The 19,225-nt window shown below is 50.3% G+C and overlaps 1 pseudogene; it reads right to left on the reverse strand.

The window, feature by feature from the left end:
* The window catches only part of LOC119970686, a 216,920-nt pseudogene that overhangs the window by 56,420 nt on the left and 141,275 nt on the right, over positions 1-19,225 (reverse strand).

Below are 19,225 nucleotides of genomic sequence, written 5' to 3' on the forward strand. Positions count from 1 at the left end.
AAGTGCCCTGGTCTTTCTCTTTGAATTTTGCACCAACATTTGTTGTGAATGAAAAGCTATTTTGGCACGGTGCCCTCTGAGGGAATCTGGGACATGAGTGAACACGGCAAGTGACTGAATATCTTCTTAAGCAATCAGACTGCAGTATTTCGACTGAGGCATGTCGAGTCTGAGGCAGGATGTGTAAGTTAGAATATTTCATACAATGCCAGATTGGGCAGAGATAGCTAAATAAAGAAGCTGCTGCCACTCAACTCCCCACACATGCTCATTCCAGCCAAGAAGATGGTGGTTCACAGATATGGAGCTCAAGACCCTGCTGGACACCGTGGGGGAGAGGCGGGGTGTCCTGTTCACCGGGCTGGGAAAGAGGCTGCCACCTTCCACCATACACCGGGCCTGGGTGCAGAGGCTGTGAGTGTCGTGGGCCCCACCACCAGGACCAGCTGTTGCAGGAAGCTGCATAACCTTCTCAGGGATGCCAGGCTGAGGAGCCAGCACTATGCCCCTGGCATCAACTCACGTCCATACACACACCCGTAACGTCCCTCACTCCCCCCCACATCCCCCCCCCCCCCACCCACCCACCCAGAAGGCGACCGACTCCCACCTGCCGGAAGTCTGTTCGCATCCTGTTGATGACCCCCTAGACCAGGAGCATCCCGGCAATGGCGGCCAACCTCACTGCCAGGGCATCCTGGTGAGATCGGTCTACATTGAAGCTAATATATTATACTGAACGGGCATACAGGACCTCCGTGATGGTATAGATGGCTCTGTGCACCAAAGTCTGTGGGATCCCTGACAGGTCCCCACTTGGCACCTGGAAGGACCCCAATGCGAAGACATTCAGGGCGACGGTCACCTTGACCGCTACCGGAAGCAGTCATTCTAGCCACCGCAGCCCTTGGGGATGCATTGAGGCTGCATGAGCAGGAGCAGCTTGCCCCAGATGAGCAGGAGCCGGCTGGTGAGGATGAAGAGCTGGCCACCCAACAAGCTGAGGAGGAGGTGGAAAGGAGGTACCACATTAGGACTCATGTGTAGCGATAACGCCTGTCACTCGAGGACCTGTCGGGCCAGGCATGCCGTCGAAGACTCCGGCTGAACAGGAGGACTGTATATCTGCTGGATCATGGCGCACCTGGAACCACGGAGTGTGGGGGAGGACACCTGCTTCCAGAGCATGGCCCAGTCTCAGAGGATCATTGCTGAGGGCTTTGACACCATGGCGCAGAAAATGGGGAGCCTCTAGGACTGGCAGTGTCAGATGACTCAGATGCTTATGAAACTCACTCCAGCTGTCCCTCTATCCCATGGAGTAACCCAAGAGCCCACGAGCAGCCCAAGGGAGGAGGAAGCAACGGAGCCCATCCCGGAGCCTTCTACCAAGGAGGCTGAGGCAGTCTCCAGCTCTTCTGATTCCTCCCCTCCTGCCACCAGCACAGTTCAGGGGCAGCGGGCAGAACAGGTTGGCACATTGATACCAGTGACATCCCATAAGTTGGCCAACACCATCTACGTCCAGACCCTCCAGGGCAAGTTCACCAAGGGCATCACAGACCACTGGTTGCGGAATGTAGCAGACCACCTCTACTTCTGATGTGCATCCTGGGACACACCGGAGAAGATTAAGACATTTTAGGAGCACTCAATGGGCAAGGGTGAGGTTCGTCATCGTAGTTAAGGAGTGGATAATTGTTACATGAAATGTTCACCATTAAAAAGTGTTGCAGTTGGATATCTGGTAGCGACCATGGAGTGAGTGATCGCACATCGGGTGAACGTGTTGAGCAAAAAAGGTGCAGGAGGGGTAGAAGGAGAGAGTGACCCATCGGTGGATGGATTTGTGGACCAGGAGTGGACTAAAACAAAAGGAGCGAGGAGAAGCTGTACCTGCGACACAGGAGAAGATAGCGGAGGGTCAGGGATCGGCCCTGCCCTCTCAATGGTCGCTGGGCTTCTTGAATGAGAGATTCACCCAGCAGAGAAAGGAGAATCTGGAGGACCTGGCGAGGGTTGTGAATACAAAAAAGGTGGGGATCGACCGCCTGGAAATGTGGTTGGAGGCCCAGAGCCAGGCAGTCCAGAAAGTGGAGGAGACGGGGGCGGGGGGAAGCATGAGGAGCAACTTTCCTCAATGGCGGCCGAGTTAGGGGTGATGCGGGATACTCAGAGGCGGCTGCAGGAGAAGGTGGAGGACTTGGAGAACTGGTCCCGGAGGTAGAACATTAGGTTCGTGGGGCTGCTGGAGGGCAGAGAGGGAGCAGACGCTGTCTCATATGTGGCTCAGATGCTGGGAGAGGGGGCCTTTGAACAGCCCTTGGAAGTGGACCAGATACTCAGGGCGCTGATGAGGAAGCCGCAGGGGGATGAGCCACCGGGGGCGATGGTGTTGCACCTGCACCGGTTGCGTTGATAAGGATTGGAACCTGAGGTGGACCAGGCAGGCGAGGCTATGTACCTGGGAGGGCAGTGAGCTTTGTGTGCAACAGGACCTGGGTGCGGAGCTGACCAAGAGGAGAGTGGGGTTCAATAAGGTGAAGGCGGCCTTCTTTAAGAAGGGGGTGAAATTCAGAATGCTGTACTCGGCGTGCTTATGGGTGACTTATAAGGATTGTGAACTTTATTTTGGGATGTTGGAGGAAGCGATCAAATTTGTCAGGGAAATGGACTGGCAAGAGAAGGAGGACACTGAACTTTTGAGGAGATGTTCGATTCACCACCCTCGCCAGGTCCTCCATGTTTGTGTTTGTTTTCTTTGGTTGCCATTGCCCTGTGTTTTTCATTTGTGAGGGATGGGTGGTTACTCCTTTCATTGCGTTTGGGTTGGTTTGATTTTTGCAGCAGGATAATGTTTGATTGGGGATGGCGAAGGGGAATCAGTGAGGGGTAGGATGCTCGGCGTCATGGGCGGGGGCTACCAGGCTAGCTGGGCGGGTTAGTTCACGGAAGCGCGGTGGGGGTGAGCTGGTGGTTAGAGTGTTGATGGGAGTTGGGATTGTTATTTTGTGGTGGGCGGGGAGGGGGGGAACATCTGACAGGGTTAGAGCTTTTAAGATGTGGGGCGTAATTCTCCCCTACCCGGCGGGGCAGGGGGTCCCGGCGTAGCGGAGTGGCGCCAACCACTGCGGCGTCGGGCCTCCCCAAAGGTGCGGAATTCTCCGCACCTTTTGGGGCCAAGCCCTTACATTATGTTGAGCCTTTGGACCTCCGCTCTGATAAATACCCTATCCTGCAGGCTATACCGCCTGCTACGAGTGGCTACGGGTTTACAGTCCTTTGTGAGATTGGCGAAGAGGGGAGGGGATACGCAGCGTAGCGACGCTGCAGATCGTGAGTGGGGGCAGGGGCCCTCCGAAGCTGAGGGTGAGGCTCTTGAGGTTACATTGGAAGTCTAGGCCTAATAAGAGTGGCGCGCAGAGTTCAGGCAAAATGTAGAGTTTGAATTTCGAGTAGCTTGCGTCTTGGATTGTGAGTGTCGCGGCGGTGCGCCCCTGGATCTGGACCGAATGGGAGCCTGAAGCGAGCGAGATAGTTTGCTGCGCGGGGCAAACGGGGAGCGAACAGCGCCTTACCAGGTCTGGATGTATGAAGCTCTCAGTGCTCCCGGAGTCGAAGAAGCATGGCGTTCTGTACCCGTTGATATGGTTCGTAGGTCGTTTCGGCTGTGCTCGCTTCTGCAAGGTAGGCCTTGAAGCACCGCATCCAGTGGGAGAAGATTTCTTTAGCCTCTGCATCCTGCGGGTTGAGTTCCAGGCGTCCAGGCTTGAGGGCCGATTCCATGATCGATCTTTACTGTTCTTAAGTCGATTAAATTGATGGAACCATCAATTCACCAGACACACGTTTCCGATATGAATCTAGGCTTTAATCGACTTACTTCAGAGCCAGCCTGTTACCCGTTGATGAACTCTTTGTGAACTCAGGCTGACTCTGGACAAGGGTATTTATACAGCAGCACTAGGGGGAGGAGTCGTGGGCGGAGCCAAGGGTGGAGCCCAGTACAAGTTCCTGAGTACTCCCAGAGCTACTCCCCATAGTGGTTGGATAGCGCTACTGCGCTTACAAAGACAGTGTGAATTATCATGTCATATATATTACATTCACCACACCGAGTATAAATTGAACATGGGGAAGGGTGAGGTCTTTCCGATCCAGGTGAGGGAGCAGAAGAATAGATTGGGAGCGATGCTGTATAAGGTTGGGGGAGGAGCTTTCAGTACTTGGGCATTCAGGTGGTGCAGGGGTGGGAGCAGCTGCATAAGTTAAATTTGGCTCGGTTTTTAGAGCAGATGAAGGGACTTTAGAGGTGGGATGCGCTCCCATTGTCATTGGTGGGGATGGTTCAAACTATAAAGGTGACGGTCCTCCCGAGGTTCTTGTTTGTGGTTCAGAGCCTCCTGATTTTTATTAGGAATGTGCTTTTTAGGAGGGTGAACGTGGTGATTTCTGGATTTTTATGGGCTGGTAAAACACCGAGAGAGAAGAAAGTGCTGCTGGAGCGGGCTCGGGAGGGGGTGGAAGGGGTGGGGATGGGTCTCCCGAACTTTATAAATTACTACTGGGCGGCAAAAATAGCGATGGTCAGGAAATGTGTATTGGAGGAGCGGTCGGTATGGGAGCGGATGGAGGCGGCCTCATGCAAGGACATGGGTTTTGGGGGGGGACTGTTAACGGTGCCTCTACAGGTCTTGCCGGCCAGGTACTCCTCAAGCCTGGTACTGGTGGCGCCCCTGCAGGTGTGGGGACAGTGGCGGCAGCACCTGGGGCTGGAGGGGACGTCGGTTTGGACATCGATATGTGGCAACCACCGGTTTGTTCCAAGGGGGCTGGATGGGGGTTTTGGGGTGGCAGCGGGCGGGGACCGAGCGGTTTGGGGATTTGTTCCTCGATGGCGGCTTTCCGAGCGTGGAAGAGTTGAAGGAGGAATTTGACTTGCCAGGTGGGAATGGGTTCCAGTGTTTGCAGGTGAGGGACTTTTTGTGGAGGCAGGTAGCGACCATTCTGCACCTGCCGCCCAGGGGCTACAAGATAAGGTGGTGTCAAGAACAGGGGAAGGGGAGGGGATGGTGTCGGAAATTTATAAGGAGCTGATGGACTGGGAGGCAGCCCTGATGGGGGAGGTGAAGCGTAAGTGGGAGAAAGAGTTGGTAGGGAGTTGGAGGCTGGAATGTGGGAGGAAGCCTTGAGGAGAGTTAAAGCACCCTTGTCATGCGGCAGGCATGTTTAAGGCCTTATCCAGTTTAAGGTGGGAGACAGGACACATATGACTGTGGCCCGGATGAGCAGGGTTTTTGAGGGGGTGGAGGATAGTTATGGGTACTGTGCACAGGTGGGCCCACGGACCATGTCCATATGTTCTGGCCGCGTCCAAAGCTTGGGGGATTCTGGCAGAGGTTTGCCGACGGTATGTCGGAGGTTCTGAAAGTGAGGATGGTCCCGAGTCCAGAGATTGGGGTGTTCGAAGACCTGGGAGTCCAGGGGGCGAGAGAGGCTGATGTCGTGACCTTTGCCTCCCTGGTAGCCCAGAGATGGATCTTGTTAGAATGGAGGAACCCGGACCTCCCGAAGTTGGGGGTGTGGGTAAGTGACCTGACGAAGTTTCTCAGACTAGACAAAATAAAGTTCGCTTTGAGGGCCTCAGTGGGAGGGTTTGCCCGGAGTTGGCAGCTGTTTATCGACTTCTTTGGGAAAAGTTATGCTGCCAGCAGTGGGGGGGGGGGGGGGGGGGGGGGGGGGGGGTTCCAACAGAGTGGGTCTTTCTCTCATCTGGGCTCAGATCTTCCTGCAGGCCTCCTAATTACGCCACCACTGAGAGCCTATGACACCCACAATGGTGGACATCCAGGAAAGCAAACCTCGTCAGTCACTGGGCACAGCCCTAGCCCTTACAGACTTGATCCCCTGACACTGAAAGGCCCATCACTCTAGTGTGATGTCACTTTGACTCTTAGGAGGGGTGAGGGGAGCATGGTTCAGGGAAGGGGGCACTGGGTTTGGAGTCGGTGTCATTGGGTTTGGGGTAGGGGCGAAACTGGGTTTGGGGAAGGGTGGCTTGAGGTGGGGGGAGTTTGGGAGGTGGAGCTGGGAGTGAGCTTCCAGACACAAAGTCTCCGATCATGCGAATCTGGAGGCTATGAGGGCCTCCTTGTTCCTCCTGGCCAGTAGGACCCTTGCTGTTGCCTGTCCTCCATCCACACACTCATCATCCTCCTCCCCCAGCATGTCGTCCCCTACCTTGCCAGGTTGTGGAGTTCACAGCAGACCACAACGTACCGGGCTCCCTCTGGGGGCTGTACTGTAGAGCCCACCAGAGCAGTCCGGCCCTGTCAGCGGAATTGCATTTTGAGCAGCCCAAGCATTGTTCAATGACAGTCTGGGTGGCAGCGGGGCCTCATTGTAACCGGACACTGCCTCAGTCTGGGACCTTAGCACTGGCATCATCAGCATGACCTCAACGGGTATCCTTTGTCCCCTAAGAGCCAACCATCAGACTAGGTGGTCCTTGAATACCCCGGGGATCTCCGATGCTGCAGAATGTAACTGCCAGACACATTTCCCGGATAGTGTGTACAAACGGGCATGACCCTGAGGCAGTGGTCGGAAAGGATCTGTACATTCAGGGAATCTCTTTCTGTTAATAAAGGGCAGTCCCTGGTGCAATGGTACTCAAAGGGTGACATGTGTCCCATTGATGGTTCCCTTGGACCTGGGGCATCCTGGCAATGGCGGCGAATCTTGTGCAGTCATTTGGGGCAGCACAGTAGCACAAGTGGATAGCACTGTGGCTTCACAGCGCCAGGGTCCCAGGTTCGTTTCCCTGCAGGGTCACTGTCTGTGCGGAGTCTGCACGTTCTCCCCGTATCTGCGTGGTTTCCTCCGGATGCTCCGGTTACCTCCCACAGTCCAAAGTCGTGCAGGTTAGGTAGATTGGCCATGCGAAATTGCCCTTAGTGTCCTAAAAGGTTAGGAGGGGTTATTGGGTCACGGGGATAGGGTGGAAGTGAGGGCTTAAGTGGGTTGGTGCAGATGGGCCGAATGGCCTCCTTCTGCACTGTGTGTTCTATGTTGAGAGAGTGCTTACGGTGTGGAATGGACTGCCTGCTGTGATAGCGGAGTCGAACACTTTAGGAACTTTCAAGCGGTTATTGGATAGGCACATGGAGCACACCAGAATGACAGGGAGTGGGATAGCTTGATCTGGGTTTTGGACAATGCTCGGCACAACATCGAGGGCCGAAGGGCCTGTTCTGTGCTGTACTGTTCTATGTTCTACGTGGTTGGTGCTGCAAGGCCCTCATCACCACATATGTTGTCTGGCCTCAACCCTTGCCATTGAGGGATTCTTCCCCTGACCGGCTTGAAGTGTGAGGCAGATGAGCGTGGTGAAACATTAATGATGGTGGCCAATTGGTAGGACAAGTGTGACTTGCAGGTTTATAAGAGGGCAAAAATGCTATCAGAGTCAATTGGGGGGTGGGGGGGGGGGGGTTGTCATGCTATCACGCTCAATGGACCTGGGCCGCCAGTGCATGACCTGTGCCTTTAAGCCCGACGGAGAGTCCAAGACTACAAGCCTTCCCCGCCTTTAACGTGACTGTCCTGCCTTCTCACTCTGAGTGGCACCCAGTGAGCCACTTGTGCTAACAACCTTAATTCTGTACATTTCCTTCTGCCCAGATTAGCAGCACCGAAACCCCAGGCCATTGACAGCATTATCCGGGAGATTCTGCTCAGCTTTCTGGGGTTCATCCAGACATTTAAACATTGTCAGTGAGACACTCCTCAGTGGGGAACCCCTGCACTTTACTGTATGAGTGGTGCCAGTTGCCTCTATGATGCTAATGTACCTCCAGTGCAGGCATGCTGTTCAGGAGTCAGAGGTTGGAAAAGATCCAGTCTAAAGTCATTGCTGTCATACAGAGCACCTGCTCTTTCGAGGAAGCACCTCAGAGCCAATGGACTGTGAGGTGCTATAAAAACATACCCTCCTTTGATATAGCTTTTATCTGTCAAGCAGGAGGTTTGTAAAAGTCAATAGGAAGTGCAATGGACTGTAAACCAGCAAGTACAAATGGGAAACTTCAAAGGGGATGAAATGCTTCTCCAAGAAACAGGCTGCAGCATGTCTCTGTCCTGTGAGAGGATTTTAGGACAGGCAGGCTGCAGCTGTGCTATGCCCCGCTGTAGGGTGTTCACAGAAAATAAATCTGGCTTCACAGATCCAAGTCCACAGGTGACCCCAAAACCCGGCCGCCACCAGCCTCCCCCTGCAACCCCCGCTCCCTTGGAGAACCATTCCCCTCCCCCACAGCACCCAGCCAGCAGCTGCTATGTCCTTGTGCTCCCTGAAGGTAAGTGTGGAAATTTAAATTTCTGCCTTCATCTCAAGTTTTTCTTTGGAGCTTGTCTTGGCAATTTTCCTCTGCACGTCCACTTCTCAACCCTTTCTTCAGGTCAGGATGCTTCACCGGATTCTTTTTCAGTCTTGTAGGATTTTAGTTCTTCTCTGCATTTTCTGTGAGGTTTTGTGATTTTCCATTGGCTACCACCATGCTGAATGGTATTGGATACCTTTCGGTAGGTCTTAATGAAGTATTCAAGCTGGCAACTCAACAAGGTCCTTTGGCTGCACCTTCCAAACATGTAACCATTACGAGTGAATCTGATGAAAATGTTGAGCAAGAGGAGAAGGGATGGGAGGATCACATAAAATCCTCCCATCCCCTCGCCATGCAGCAGATGCATGGAAACACCACTGCTGGCAGGCTCCCCTCCAAGTCACACACATCCTGGCGTGGAACAATTTTGCCATACCTTCAGTATCGCTGGGTCAAAATCCCGGAACTCCCTCCCAAAGGGCACTGTAGGAGTACCTACACTGCATGGATAGCAGTAGTTCAAGAAGGTGGTTCACCAACTCTTTCCACAGGGCAATTATGGATGGGCAATAACAATGCTCGTCGAGCCAACGACGCTCATGCTCCAAGAAAGAATTAATAAAAGGAGCTGTCTCCATGTTTGCTCAAGTACAGGGCTCAGTTCAAAACTAGACTGACCTCTAGGGGTGGGTCATATGTTCTCTTACATCTCTGTACAGTACTTAGTCCCACAATTGACCTTATATGTGCCAGACATTATATCAAAGGTGCCCTCAAACAACAGGGCTCCAGGACTAGACTGACCAAAAGTGAATACTTATGGGTCCACAATTTTCTTCATGCAATCTTTTTGTTTCACGTTTTGCAACTGCAAGTCAGTCATCAGGTTATTTCGCCTGGTTGTGGCTAAATTGCAACAACGCTGTAAGAAGTTTGGGAGGAGATTACCTACATAACCATTCTTTCAGTTGTAGGCAGTGTGAGGCCTTCTGGAATCAGGAGTGTGTTTCTGCTGTAAAAAAAGGTCACTTATTAAGTTTCGAGTGATAATGGCTCATTTGAACATTTCATTCACAGGCCAATGAAACATTTTACAAGCCATTCAGTGTTTCTGAGACAGAGGTTTTACCTTTTGCTTCCATACACCATGAGCTAATTGAAGGCGCATCTGTAAATGCTGGCCGGTATTCCCGCCGCCGGAATTCTCTGTTCCTGCTGGCAGCCCACTCCCGCCCGTGGGTGTCCCGGCGGCGCGGGGTGGCTATGATGGGAAATTCTATTGACAAGCGCTGGGAAGAGAGGATCCTGCCACCAGCAAAGGGCGCGCAGCCGAGAAAATGCGCCTGGGGGAATCCAGTCCGTCGTTTTTGAAAAAAAATCATTCGTAGAAATAACTTTGGTGAGGCAAATCAGACTCAAGATTAGTAGACAGTTGGGAGAGAAAAGTTTGATACCAAGATTACCAGCGGACACACATTTCCTTTTATGTGATCCTCCCACCCCCTCTCCACTTGCTTATCATTTTCATCAGATTTCTTTAAGTTGCCTTTAACTTCAGATGGTATCAGGTGGCTGATTCTAGCAAAAAAACAGTATGTAGAGTATATAAAGCAAAATTACAGAAGATAATTACAGGAACCAAGTACAATAGGTTGTTGGAAAAATACAATTAAATTCACTGATACAGTATAACATTTTATCAGCTGAATTGAACAATATTCCATAGTAATGTGTTTCTGCAGTCTGTTGAAGCAGATTTTTTATTTTGTGCATAGCAGCAACCCATCAGTGCTTCAGAAATGAGAAATGCCATGGTGCTCTCCCACACCCCCAGCTATTAGCTCGACGGCAAGGAATTTAAGGAGAGAAACAACATGAGGAAGATGGAACACAAGAAAAAGAAGCAGGAGACTGAACTACTAATTCAACTCCACTTTCTCACCCATTCCCATATCCATTGATTTCCTTAGTGCCCACAAATATGAATCTCAGTCTTGTAGGCACTGAGCAGCACGGGCAGCACGGTAGCATTGTGGATAGCACAATCGCTTCACAGCTCCAGGGTCCCAGGTTCGATTCCGGCTTGGGTCACTGTCTGTACGGAGTCTGCACATCCTCCCCGTGTGTGCGTGGGTTTCCTCCGGGTGCTCCGGTTTCCTCCCACAGTCCAAAGATGTGCGGGTTAGGTGGATTGGCCATGATAAATTGTCCTTAGTGTCCAAAATGGCCCTTAGTGTTGGATGGGGTTACTGAATTATTGGGATAGGGTGGAGGTGTTGACCTTGGGTAGGGGGTAGGGTGCTCTTTCCAAGAGCCGGTGCAGACTCGATGGGCCGAATGGCCTCCTTCTGCACTGTAAATTCTATGTAATCCCCAGCCCTGTGGGACAGAGAATTCCAAAGATGCTCCGAACAAGGACATTTCTTCTCTCAGTATAATGTGTCCAACCTCTTGTGATGAGACTACAACCCCTACATCTAGCCAATCCCATAAAGAAACAAACTTTCAGCATCCACCCTGCCAATCCCATAAAGATTTTTATACTTTCCAAACTCCAAAGAATTTAGACCTGTTCTACTCAATCTCTCCTCCGGGGTCAACCGCTCCTATGCATGAACCGATTTAGTGAATCTTTGTTGCATCCCCTTCAAACCTTCCTTAGGCAAGGAGACCAAAACTGTTCACAGTATTCCTGGTCTGGTTTTGCCAAAGTCCTGGTGCTTTACCCCAAACCCTTGTAATAAAGGTTAACATAGCATTTGACTACCAAATTGCTTGCCACACCTGCACATTGACTTTCTCTGATTTGGGATCGCCAAATTCCTCTGCATACTAACATTTATTACATTCCCCTGTTTAAAAATATTCTGCTTTTCCATGCTTCCTACCAAAATGGGTAATTTCATTTTTCCCCAAATTACAATCCACATGCCACCTTCTTGCCCAGTTGTTTAACTGGTCTAAATCCCATTGCAGTCGCTTTGCATTCTACTCATTGCTTACTTTCCCTTCCAGCTTCGTTTCATTAGCAAACTTGGATATTTGCATTTGGTTCCCGCTTAAGTTATTGATACAGACTTTAAAAAGCTGAGGCCCAAAGACTGATCCTTGCAGTGCTCCACTAGTTACATCACATCATCCCAAAACTGATCTATTTATTCCTACTGCCCAATCTCTGTATGCAAACAAATCCTTAACCTGCGTTAACATATTATCCCCAATCCTATGAGCCTTCATTTTGTTTAACAGCATTTCATGTGACTTTTTATTGAATGCCTGCAGAAAATACAAATATACTATCACAGGTTCATTGAATTTACTGTACAGAATGAGGCCATTCGCCCCATTGAGTCTGCACCAGCCCTTGGAAACAGCACCTGACTTGAGCCCACACCTCCACCCTATCCCCGTAACCTTTTTTTCTTTGGACACTAAGGGCACTTTAGCATGGCCAATCCACCTACCAGCACATCTTTTCACTTGTTCTCCCTTATCTACCCTGTTAGCTACCCACAAAAAACTCTAATAGATTATCAAACATGATTTTCCTATCATAAAACTGCAACATTGTTTTTATAATGTAATAACCATGTCTATTCCAATTGTCCATTGGAGTTTTTATTCTTCTAGGAAATGTATACTTGTTGGGAACTTGGAATTGTGTTTCGAAATAGACATAGAACATAGAACAGTACAGCACAGAACAGGCCCTTCGGCCCTCGATGTTGTGCCGAGCAAATGATCACCCTACTCAAACCCACGTATCCACCCTATACCCGTAACCCAACAACCCCCCCCCCCCCCTTAACCTTACTTTTTAGGACACTATGGGCAATTTAGCATGGCCAATCCACCTAACCCGCACATCTTTGGACTGTGGGAGGAAACCGGAGCACCCGGAGGAAACCCACGCACACACGGGGAGGATGTGCAGACTCCGCACAGACAGTGACCCAGCCGGGAACCGAACCTGGGACCCTGGAGCTGTGAAGCATTTATGCTAACCAACATGCTACCAAAAGAAATGTTTGCAATTGCTTATCTCGTGTCATATACAATGAAGTACAGAGGAAGAAATGAAGGAAAACAAGAAAATTACCTGCATTTGGGAAAGTAATTCTGGTCCAGAAATGGAGGGAGTTGTTGAAGTTATATTATCCTGAGGGTGATTTCCCTGATGCATAGTTGTCTGGAAGGAGCAAAACTTGCAGCAGTGTTGTCTGACCGAGGAACAGTAGCTTCAAAAAGAAAATGGTCTAAATATATTTCACTGCAAATATCTATTATTTTTTCCTTCATGCCACACTAAATACATTTTCCTCATTTCAAAGTTTTGTGGACCCATTTGACAATGATACCGGATACCCATTTTTGTTTGTCTTTTCTTGTTGGTTCATATTTTTAAAAGAGGGATCTTAACAGTGGATATTCCTTTCCTGTAACAGCCTCCCCGAACAGGCGCCAAAATGTGGCGACTAGGGGCTTTTCACAGTAACTTCATTTGAAGCCTGCTCGTGACAATAAGCGATTTTCATTTTCATTTTCATTTCATTTCATTTCATTAAATTCAAGCTGTGGGATTCTCCGTCGGTGGGATACTCCGCTTCACCGGCAGCGCACCCATGCCTGTGAATTTCCCGATGGCGTGGGATGGCCACAATGGGAAACCCCATTGGTCGGCTGCGGGAACGGAGAATTCCCCTGCTAGCGGGGACGTGCCGGAAAACGAAGCTGGTGGGACGGTAAATCCGGCCTCAGGTGTTTCTGTAACTCCTTATAATAATATAATAATCTTTATTTTCACAAATAGGCTTACATTAACATTGCAATGAAGTTACTGTGAAAAGCCGCTAGTCGCCACATTCCGGTGCCTGTTCGGGTACAGTGAGGGAGAATTCAGAATGTCCAAATTACCTAACAGGCCGTCTTTTGGGACTTGTGGGAGGAAACCGGAGCACCCGGAGGAAACCTGAATGTTATGATCTGCCAAGTGTTCATCCAGGTACTTTTTAAAGGATGGGAGACAACCCACCTCTACTACCCTACCAGGTAGTGCATTCCAGACTGCCACCACCCTCTGGGTAAAAAGGTTTTTCCTCAAATTCCCCCTAAACCTCCTGCCCCTCACCTTGAACTTGTGTCCGCTCGTGACCGGCCCTTTAGGGGACAGCTGCTCCCTATCCACCCTGTCCATGCCCCTCATAATCTTGTCCACCTCAATCAGGTCACCCCTCAGTTTTCTCTGCTCTAGTGAAAACAGTCCCAGCCTATCCGACCTCTCTCGCATCTTATATGTTCCATCCCAGGCAACATTCTGGTAAATCGCTTTTGCACACGCTCCAGTGCAATTACATTGTTCCTATAATGTGGCGACCAGAACTGCACACAGTAATCCAGCTGTGACCTCACCAAGGTTCTATACGGCTCCATGATGACTTACCTGCTTTTGTAATCTATGCCCCAATTGGTAAAAGCAAGTGTCCCATATGCCTTTTTCGCCACCCGAGTAACCTGCCCTTCCTTCAGAGATCTATGGGCAAACATGCCAACATCCCTTTGTTCCTCAAAACTTCTCAGTGTCAGGCATTGACTCATTGACTGCATCCTTGTCAAATTAGTACTTCCAAAGTGCATCATCTCACACTTTTCAGGGTTAAATTACAGGGTTAAAAGCAGGGTTAAATAGGGGCTGGTTTAGCACAGGGCTAAATCGCTGGCTTTTAAAGCAGGCCAGCAGCACGGTTCAATTCCCGTACCAGCCTCCCTAAACAGGCGCTGGAATGTGGCGACTAGGGACTTTTCACTGTAACTTCATTTGAAGCCTACTTATGACAATAAGCGATTTTCATTTTCATTTTAAATTCCATCTGGTTTTTGTCTGCCCATTTGACCATCCTATCTATATCTTCCTGTAACCCAAGACACTCAACCTCACGTAGTCATCTATGTGGTTTATATAAATGACAAACAACATCCTCAATGGTTGATTTTATTTTGTTCATGAATTTTGTGCTGATCAAGGCAAAAGTTATTACTGCTCAGTCAGGCACCCAGTGTGAGAAAAACCATAAGAATTAAGAGCCATTGGCCCCTCGAGCCTGTTCTGACATTCAATACAATTATGGCTAACCTCCTGTCTTAATTCTACCTTCCCATCTGCTCCTCATTTCCCTTATCTTTGGGAGACCAAAGATCTGTCCATCTCAGCCTTCAATATACCCAACAATCGCGCATTCACAATCCTCTGGGATAAGGGATTCCAAAGATTCACAACCTCTGAGTGAAGAAATTTCTCCTCATCGTAGTTCTAAATGACCAACCTCTTATCCTGAGACTGTGCCTTGTGTTCGTAGATACTCCAGCCATGGAAAATAACCTTTCAGTGTCTACCCTATCTAGCTTCTTCAGGATCTTGTAAGTTTCAATGAGGTCACCTCCCATTCGTCTAAACTCCAGAGAGTAATGACGTACGTTACTTAGCCTTTCATCAGAGGATAAACCTCTTTATCGAAGAACCAGTAGTGAACCTTCGCTGTACTTCCTCCAATGCAAGTATATCATAGAATCATACAATCCCTACTGTGAAGAAGGAGGACATTCAGCCCATCGAGTCTGCGCCAACCCTTCAAATGAGCACTCTGCTCATTTACAAGTGTCCATTCCTATGACTACCTAATAAATAACCTCACACTGCCCACATTCCACTCCATCAAGCATCTTGTTGTGAACTGACTGAACCTGTCAATAGCTATTGGCAGTCCCTTTGTGCCCTCATAGAACATAGAACATACAGTGCAGAAGGAGGCCAGTCGGCCCATCGAGTCTGCACCAACCCACTTAAGCCCTCACTTCCACCCTAACCCAATAACCCCTCCTAATCTTTTTGGACACTAAGGGTAATTTAGCATGGCCAATCCACCTAACCTGCACGTCTTTGAACTGTGGGAGGAAACCGGAGCATCCAGAGGAAACCCACGCAGACACGGGGAGAACATGCAGACTCCGCACAGACAGTGACCCAGCAGGGAATCGAACCTGGGACCCTGGCGCTGTGAAGCCACAGTGCTGACCACTATGCTACCGTGCTGCCCAGTCTATGTTCTCACCTCGCTTTGTATCATCAGCAAATTTAGATACATCTTTATCTAAGTCATTAATATAGTTTATAAACAGCCTAAGCACCAGCATTGATACTTGCTGACTATTAGTAGCAACCTGCCAACTTCAAAATGTCCCATTGATCCCTACTCTTCTTGTCTGTTAACCAATCCTCCATTCATGCTAATATATTATCACCAATTCCATAAATATAAATGCCTCTTTATCTTGCACATTAACCCTTTATATGAGACTTTATTCATAGAATCTATACAGTGCACAAGAAGGCCATTCGGCCCATCAAGTCGACACCGACCCTCCGAACAAGTACCTTAACCTACGCCCACTCCCCTGCCCTCTCACCGTAACCCCACCTAACCTTTGGACACTAATTTATCATGACCAATCTACCTAACCTGCACATCTTTGGACAGTGGGAGGAAACCGGAGCACCCAGAGGAAACCCATGCAGACACGGGGAGAACTTGCAAACTCCCCACAGTTACCCAAGGTCGGAATCGAACCCAGGTTTCTGGTTCTCTGCGGCAGTTGTGAATATCTTTTGGAAATCCAAGTGTATTACATCTACTCCCTTCCTTTTATCTGCCCTACCAGTTACATCATCAAAAAAAGCTGCTAAATTTGTCAACTCTGATTTCCATTTTGTTGATTCTGTCTGATTAGGCAATAATTTTCTCAATTAATTGGTAGGGTGTTAACACTAACTTATAATTGCCAGTTTTCTCTATATTTTCTTGAATAGCATTTCTTGAATAACATTTACTAACTTTCAAAATGCTGAGGTTATGAAGTTTCATTAATCTTAATGAGTGCATCCACTATTCCTGCAGCTATCTTTCCAGAACCCTCCAGAATTATGGACATTTGACAGCTTTCAGACCCTTAAGTATCTATAATGCCTTTTCTCCAATTCAATTACTGTACGTTCCTCACTCTTGACAGGGAACAATATTAAAGACCATCAACAGGTTACCAAAATTGAGGTTCATGGAATAGGAAGGTTAGTCAGTGTCAGCTCAGATTCAAAAAATTGGTCTACAGAAAACAGTGAGTTTCAGACTAGTGGGTGGTGGACAGTGTTGTTCCCCTTGGGTCAGTGCTCCAACCACTTTTTTCATAAATATGAATGATTGGGTATTGGAATGAAAATTAATATTTCAAAATTTCCCTGTGATACCAAACGTGGAGTTATGACAAACAGTGAGGATTGAACAAGCCAATTGCAACAGAACACTGAGCAGTTGACAAAGCATATTCATTTACAGAGCTCTTGAATGCAATACATGGATATTATAAAGCTCGTGATAGGTCACACTTGAGTATTGCAGCCATTCCCGGGGTCCTGGTTTCGATTCCCGCTTGGGTCACTGTCTGTGCGGAGTCTGCACGTTCTCCCTGTGTCGCGTTGAGTTTGCTCCGGGTGTTCCGGTTTCCTTCCACATGTCTCAAAAGACATGGGGCGGGATTCTCCGTGAATCGGCGCGATGGCCCGAACCCGGCGCCTGAAACGGCGCGAATCACTCCGGCATCAGGCCCCCCGAAACGTCCTGAATTCGCCGGCCGGGAATAGGCTAGTAGCGGCGTGGCGCCATTCACGACGGCATCACCTGTCACGTACGCGCGCAGCGTCGATGATGCCGCACGGCATCACTGCACAAAATACGGGCCCCCCTGGAAACCTGGCAAAATGGTCGCCCGCCACGCAGCGCCAAGTGAGATGCCCCCCTTTCCCCTTCCCCATTCCCCCTATTCCCCCATATCTCCCTTTCCCCATATCCCCTTCCCCATAGCCCCCTTTCCCCATACCCCCTTCCCCCATATCCCCTTCCCCATATCCCCCTTCCCCATCTCCCCCCATTCACCCATATCCCCCTTCTCCCATATCCCCTTCCCCATATCCCCCCTTCTCCCGTATCCCCTTCCCCCATATCCCCTTCTCCCATATCCCCCTTCCCCATATCCCCCCTTCTCCCATATGCCCCCTTCTCCCATATCCCCCTTCCCCCATATCTCGCTTCTCCATATCCCCCTTCCCCATATTTCCCTTCCCCGTATCCCCTTCCCCATATCCCCCTTCACCCATATCCCCTTCCCCATATCCCCACTTCTCCCGTATCCCCCTATTCACCCATATCCCCCCTTCCCCATATCTCCCTTCCCCCATATCCCCTTCCCCATATCCCCCAGTCCCATATCCCCTTCCCCATATCCCCCCTTCACCCATATCCCCTTCACCATATCCCCCTTCCCCATATCCCCCTTCTCCCATATCCCCCCTTCCCCCATATCTCGCTTCCCCATATCCCCTTCCCCATATTCCCCTTCCCCGTATCCCCTTCCCCATATCCCCCTTCACCCATAATCCCACCTTCACCCATATCCCCTTCCCCATATCCTCTTCCCCATATCCCTTCTTCCCCATATCCCCTTTCACCCATGTCCCTTCTTCTCCCATATCCCCCTTCCCCATATTCCCCTTCCCCATATCCTTCCCCCATATCCCCATAACCCCCTTCCCCATATCCCCCTTCTCCCACATCCCCCTTCCCATATCCGCTTCCACCCATATCCCCCCTTCCCCATATCCCTCCTTCTCCCATATTCCCCCATTCACCCATATCACCCCTTCCCCCATATCCCCTTCTCCCATATCCCCCTTCCCCCATATCCACCTTCCCCATATCCCCCTTCCCCCATATCCCCTTCCCCATATCCTTCCCCATATCCCACTTCTCCCATATCCCCTTCCCCCATATCCCCCCATTCACTCATATCCCCCTTCTCCCATATCACCCCATTCACCCATATCCCCCTTCCCCATATCCCCTTCCCCATATCCCCCTTCTCCCATATCCCCCTTCTCCCATATTCACCCATATTCCCCCTTCCCCATATCCTCCTTAACCCCTATCCCCCTTCCCCATATCCCCTTCATCCTATCCCTCCTTCCCCCATATCCCCTCTTCCACCATATCCTCCTTCCCCCATATCCCCCTTCCATAAGACCATAAGACATAGGAGTGGAAGTAAGGCCATTCGGCCCATCGAGTCCACTCCGCCATTCAATCATGGCTGATGGGCATTTCAACTCCACCTACCAGCATTCTCCCCGTAGCCCTTAATTCCTCGCGACATCAAGAATTTATCTATCTCTGCCTTGAAGCCATTTAGCGTCCCGGCCTCCACTGCACTCCGCGGCAATGAATTCCACAGGCCCGTCCCAGTCCCATCCCCCTCCCATCCCAGTCGCCCAAGCCGCAGCCTGGCCCATCTAGGCCGGGCCGCCCTAGGGAACGCCCGCCAAAGGGGTCCCTAGTCACAGGGCAGGAATCGCAGGAGTCCACCTCCAGTTCTGCTGTGCCATCTGGGGAACCACCTAGACGTAAGGCCAAAAAATTAGACACTGAGTAAGTTGGCACGGGTGCAGGGCACAGATTAGTTCTGGGGCTAGGGCACGTATATGAACTGTTTGTTATTAAAATCACTTTCACACCTACAGAAGCTGCCTTTGTGCTCTGTCCGATGCATGCGGGGGTGTGGTGTGAGGTGAGCGCCAGTGTGTGTGTGAGGGGTGATAGAACGTCGGCCTCAGGTGAGTGTGCCCCTCCTCCCCCCGGGTCGCCTTCGCCATCCCCCCGGGCAGAGGATGGGTCCGTGCGCTGCAGTGTCATGGCCGCATGCACGGATGGTCCAGGTGGAGGGTGGTACTGTGGCCATGGGTC

The sequence above is a fragment of the Scyliorhinus canicula genome, chromosome 8 (genome assembly GCF_902713615.1).
Source record: "Scyliorhinus canicula chromosome 8, sScyCan1.1, whole genome shotgun sequence".
In the NCBI taxonomy this organism is placed as follows: domain Eukaryota; kingdom Metazoa; phylum Chordata; class Chondrichthyes; order Carcharhiniformes; family Scyliorhinidae; genus Scyliorhinus; species Scyliorhinus canicula.